Here is a 6347-nt window from a genome sequence, read left to right as displayed (position 1 = left end):
AGTATGGACTGGGGAAAGGAACAAAAGTGGAAACTGTCTGGTAGAATTTTGTACAGAGCACAATTTAATCATTGGTAATACTTGGTTTAAGTAGCATAACAGAAGATTGTATATGTGAAACTGTTCTTGAGATTCTACAATGTTTCAGGTACCATACGTAATTGTAAGATAGAGATTTTGGAACAAGATTTTAAGCTGAAATACTTTTGTGAAAGCAAATGTGGGATCTGACCATAATTTATTGGTTATGAACTGCAGAGCAAATTGGAGAAATAACAGAAAGACAGGAACGTCTGGATATGAGACTAATTGAAAGAACCAGAAGTTGTTGAGAGTTTCAAAGGGTGCATTAGGTGACAGCTTAGTGAAATAGGAAATAGCTTTGAGAGATTGTGTAGTGAAAGGAGCAGAGGATGAAATAGGTGCAGTAAAAATCCTAAGATTACACATAAGATAGTGAATTTAATTGACAAGAGGACAAGATAAAAATATGCAGCAAAGCAGGCAGAAGGGAATAGACATCGGAAAAACGAGATTGCCAGAAAGTGCAAACTGGCTAAGCAGGAATGGGTAGAGGAAAAATGCAGGGCTGCAGAATCGTACACGACTGTGAGAAATATAGATGTTGCCTTCAGGATAAATGAAGCAACTCTATTAGTATTGAAAGCTCAGATGGTAAGTCAGTACTAAGAAGGGAAGGCTAAAAAGTGAAAGGAATGTATAGAAGGGCTATACAAAGAACCAAAAATGAAAACAATGTTACAGATAGAAGAGAGGAAGTAGGCAAATGTAAGATAGAGGATGCGATATTGCAAGAAGAATTTAACAAAATGATGAAAGATATAAGCCAAAACAAGACACTTGGAACAGACATCATTCCCACAGAAGTATTGAGAGCCTTAAGAGAGCCAGCCATGACAAAACTATTCCACCAGGTATGCAAGACTTAAGAGGCAGTCTTTCCAAAGAATATAGTAATCCCAGTTCCAAAGAAGGCAGGTATGAAAATCACTCGACCATCAGTTTGATAACTAATGTTTGCAAAATAATGACATGAAGAATAAGGATGGAAATACTGGTAGAAGCCGACCTCGGGGAAGATCAGTTTAATTTCTGGAGAAGTATAGGAACACAGGATGCACCAGTGACATCTTCTCTTAGAAGAGAGACTAAAGGAAGGCAAACATACTTTCATATATTTATAGAATGCCTTGGAATGGTGATAACTGGGATATTCTCTTAAAAATCAATGGACACAAAAAAAGCTGTTGTTGAGAAGGGTGTGCAAGACTGAATTGTATCCTTCTTCAGTCTGCACAGTGAACAAATAGTGAAGGAAAGCAAAGCAAAATCTGGAAGTGTAATTAAAGCTCGGGAAGAAATAATGAAAACTTTGAGGGTTGTCAATGGCATTGTAATTCTGCGAGAGTTGGCAAAGGACTTGGAAGAGCCATTCGGTTGAACTTATACAGAAATTAAATGTCAGTGATAAACAGTTCAGTCAAGAAGAGGATAGGAGCTTTTGAAATGTGGTACTACAAGAGAATGCCGAAGAATACTCTGTAGACTGGATTACTAATGAGCCAGTACTGAATCAAACTGGGAAGAAAAGAAGAATGTTGCAAGTTGACAAAAGAAAGGACATACCTTTAAGCACCAAGGAACTGTAAATTTGATGACTGAGGTAAGTGCAGGGGCAAGTAATTGTGGACAGTGACCAAGGTGTGATGATGTTAAACAGGTTCTGTTGCAGTGGTTCCCAACCTCACTGATGCCATCACCTCTGAGAGTAATCAGCTATTAGCTAGTACCCCCTCTCCTGGGGTCATCCCCACCACCATCAAACCATTAAACCTTAGAATGAAAAAGAATTTTCATTAAACACTTGTTTTTAAAATGAGGAAAGGTGAAGGATACTTAGCTTTTGTATATGTTTTAAACTAATGACATAATTGGTACTGCTTACTTCCAACATCTTTTTTAGAATGATGTAGCAATTCTCAGTGCACTGTGAGTAATACCTACAACTCCTCATCAGGAAAGAAACATGCATCCTCTACACCATTCCTCTCCCTAACGGCACTTGTTTCACTCACACCCTGCATCCCCATTTAAAATCAATTAAGTGTGCTACACTTCAATAGATCACTTTATAGCTGGTCTCCTTACTCCTGAATTGCAGAAATTGAAAGACTTCCCACTGCCAATGCTTTATGTCTGACCATAGCCAATAATAATAATAATAATGTGTAAGACCCACAGCACTGTAGTAGCCACTGTATAGTTGCTATCAAGTTGAACTGTTTAATTATTTCATTTATTATTGTGAAGTGAATAATGATGCAATTTCTGTTCTGTTGAGGGAATTTTCCATGAGATAGTTAACCATATGTGATGCATGGTTCTCAATTTTACTATGTTGCTGCAAGGTACTAAATACAAAGTATGGATGTAGCTGATGGACTATGTGAGAAAGGTGATGTTCATATACATGTTTCAATAGTTGCAACCTCCACAACATTGTGTAATGCGTTAATGCCAGTACTTGAAAAAGTGCTTAACTATTGGTAACTTAGTAAATCAGATTAATGTCTTATGAAACAGTGATAATAGTAGTGATCTTTTAAAAATAATTAAGTTTCATGACTGAAAAACAGTTGAACAGTCTTGTTTTTATGCCTCAGTGGGTATGTACACCCAGTTTGGGAACCACTGTTCTAGTGTGCCTGAGTTACAGTAATGAAGAGGACTGAACAGGACAGACTAGTGTAGAGAGCAGTATCAAACCAGTCTTCAGTCTGAAGATCATGACACAAGGTACAGTTTCTTTTGAATGTAATGTATGGTATTGATAATAGGTTGTTTAAATACCTGTGGTTGAAAAGTGTAGCAAGTCTTATCACACCATGTATGCGGATGGTTTGGAAAGTTCTAGGCCTCATTGGTGATTTTTGTTTTATGGGTTTTAGGCCACGGTCCAAGGCATATTTCTCCACCTGACATTTCACTTTTCAGTGCTGGAGGCATCAGGGTCTGTAATGACTCAGAGACCAGTTAGTCTCAAATGAGCTGAGAAAGCCAAACATTTTGTATGTATCCACACAACAGTTGGTTCTTGACATCGTCAGACTGCTGCCTGAGATAGTGGAGTCATGATGAATGTGTTACAGAGCTTGTACTGAAGAAGAATTGGTGCTATTTGCTTTATTTAGCACTGAGGCTCACAACTTGTCTAATGCCAGTCCTCCTTTCTGTTGAAGATGTTTTTGTGCTTTTGAATTTCTGTGGCCTCTTGTACATCCTAGCATAGTAATGCTTCTCTCTTGATAAAACATAATATCACAGAAATATATTTGTTGGTTCCCTAGTCATAGAGCATTCTCTGCTACTACTAATTTATCCACATTGCTGAGACAGCAGTTGCACCTGTGTTCATTAAGGCTGGTGTTAATGTTTCTTTTTGTAGTTCCTATATACACCTGATCGCATGTACTAGCAATTTTGTATACTCTTGCTGTGGCAGGTAGCAGTTGTAGGTCCTTTGTGGTGTTCAAATATTCTCATACCTTTCTCAAAGGTTCAAATGCTGTCAATTCCATATTTTCTGAGTTCTGTACTTCTATGATTTGTGACTGTCTTTATGAATGATAGGAAAACTTTCCCTCTAGTTGGTTCTTTTTTCACTAGACGCTCTATATCTTTTTGTTTGTGCAGTGCCCTGTTTATCTCTGTCATGGTACCTGTTTCTTCTGAAGGTAGTCTGACTGAGCTTGTCCTCCAAGTACTGTGGTTAAGAGGTCCTCTTTGTCTGGTATACCAATGTTTTGATCACTCCTTTTTTGGGCTTGTGATGGTGATTGAAACTTTTGTGAAGGTGTGAGTAGGTTTTCTCCCTTAAAGCTCCTTTGGCCGGCCGCGGTGGTCTCGCGGTTCTAGGCGCGCAGTCCGGAGCCGTGCGACTGCTACGGTCACAGGTTCGAATCCTGCCTCGGGCATGGATGTGTGTGATGTCCTTAGGTTAGTTAGGTTTAAGTAGTTCTAAGTTCTAGGGGACTAATGACCACAGCAGTTGAGTCCCATAGTGCTCAGAGCCATTTTGAAAGCTCCTTTGGGTTTTCTAAATATTTGTACATAAAAAATCCAATGTTATCTTTATATTTTAGTGATAATTGAAGAATTATAGGGAACTGCCATGTTCTTTGCAAAATACTTTTCAACTGTGACAGTACCTCACTGAGAGAAACCACTGTAACAGAGATACAACTTCAAAGCTTACTATTATATCACTTGGACTTAACATGAAGATTTTAATTTTTGAATAAAATTACCAGAATCTTTAATAAGTGTCAGTTTTCCCTATAAAAAGCTGCAGGAAAGTGGGCAAATGTTTGGCAATACCATAGGTTGAGCAATCAATACAGCTAACAACTGGTCTTAATGAAATGCCATGTTTGCAATTTTTTGATAAATTATACAATCTTGGTGGCAATGCTACTGGTTTGACGAGACATTTCTTGTCGATGGGAGAAAATACGGGTCATTTTAACCGGTAGCCGTCCATCTGAACAAGGTGTGGTGTTTGAGTTCTCAGAAAGTGTCAAAATTGAGTGTTGTGCAGTTAGTTTTATTTGTTTAAAGAATTTTTGACACCATTTGAAACTCATTTGAGGATCTCAAATGGGTATGGGGCACTTCTACTTCAATTTCTGCTGTGAAGACATAGGCTGCTGCATTTAAATTACGCCATAAAGTGTATTAGATGGTCCACACGAAGGATTATCTTAAAGTGAAATCGCACTAGAAACTGTCAAAGAAGTGCACAATATGATTTTGGAAGACAAGCATTTGAAGAGAAATGAAATTACCAATGATGTAGGGATTCAAAAATAATTTGTCGACATTATTTTTCTTGAACTGCAAGTGAGAGAGCATTATGCAAGATAGGAGCTGCGCCTGCTCAAGGTGGATATGAAAGGAATTTGCATGACAATTTCCTAACAATGTTTGGTGCATGTTTTTAAAAGCAAAAGTGGTTTATGTGCATCAGTATGTGACACTGAACGAACCATGGATTCTTTGCTAGACACCAGAATTGGTACAACCGTCAAAACAGTGGAGGGAAACTGCTTTATGTTGCAAAGAAGGTTCTCACCTGGATCTATTCATTTGGGAAAATGCTTTTACTTGTAACTAGCTGAAATTTTACATCACTTAAATGTGCTACCTGAGTAAGATATATCTTCAACTGATGCAAAATCTCTACAACTTGTGATTTGTTACCTGCATGAATCTACATGTAAGAACTGCAGTGAAATATTCTTTCTAACCTTCTTTGAAACTGAAATGAATGTCTCTGCATTTACTAATAGGATACTAACCATTGAATTGTATGCTTAGTGCCAAATTAGTGTTCGCAAATGTGACACATTCGGAATTTTGGAGCTGTGGTCCATCTCCTGTGACGTGGGCAGAGGAATTACATTATCCTAAATCTCACAAACGTCCTCCAAATGGTTTGACACTCAGAAAGCAGAAATTTATCAGATTGTCCCGGTTGTGCTATTAGTAACAAAGTTTAATTCTCATGAACATACCACATGGAATGCTACAGCAAATAATATGCACGAGAGAATGAGAGTATGGCATTGAGATTGCCCTAACATCTGTACAAGGGAATGAGAAGACATTCAAAATTAGTTCTGAATTTGAAGTTCATTCAGTGCCTTGGACTTGCTCCTTGTCTACATATGCATTAAATTCTCACAATTTTTTTGTTTTATTAGGCATGTCAGCAGTCGCAACATATTTAGCTTCACAACCGATGTTCTGCTCAGATGAAGACAGGTGTGACTGGAAATGAGCAGTTTTTCATTTAAGCAAACAATTGGAATAAAATGAGGTGGGACATGTATTTGATCCAGCAGTAATGTTGCCTAATGCAGTTCTCATCAGCCACAACTCAATGTGACTGTTGTGGTTTGCAGATGGTGATGAGGGCAGATGTAGAGCAAAATTGCAAAAAAATCAGAGTTTTTTTTGTTGCATAATTTATTATGAGGGTAATTCCAAAAGTTAGGTCTCCTATTCTTTTATAAGTACATAGACCTGTTTATTTCTACAATGGTTTACATCAATTCACAGCTTGAACATTTAGCTATTCTCTGATGTAACCAACATTTCTGTCGATGCATTTTTGTAGACGCTGTGGCAGTTTTTGTTTGCCCTTGTGATACCAGCTTGCTGCCGTGCTGTTCAGAAAGTTATGAACCTCTTCTTTCACCTCGTTGTCGGAGCTAAATCACTTTCCGGCCAAATGTTCTTTTAACTTAGGGAACAGGTGATAGTCA

Source organism: Schistocerca nitens, chromosome 4, assembly GCF_023898315.1.
Source record: "Schistocerca nitens isolate TAMUIC-IGC-003100 chromosome 4, iqSchNite1.1, whole genome shotgun sequence".
NCBI lineage: Eukaryota > Metazoa > Arthropoda > Insecta > Orthoptera > Acrididae > Schistocerca > Schistocerca nitens.
This window is presented reverse-complemented; position numbering follows the sequence as displayed.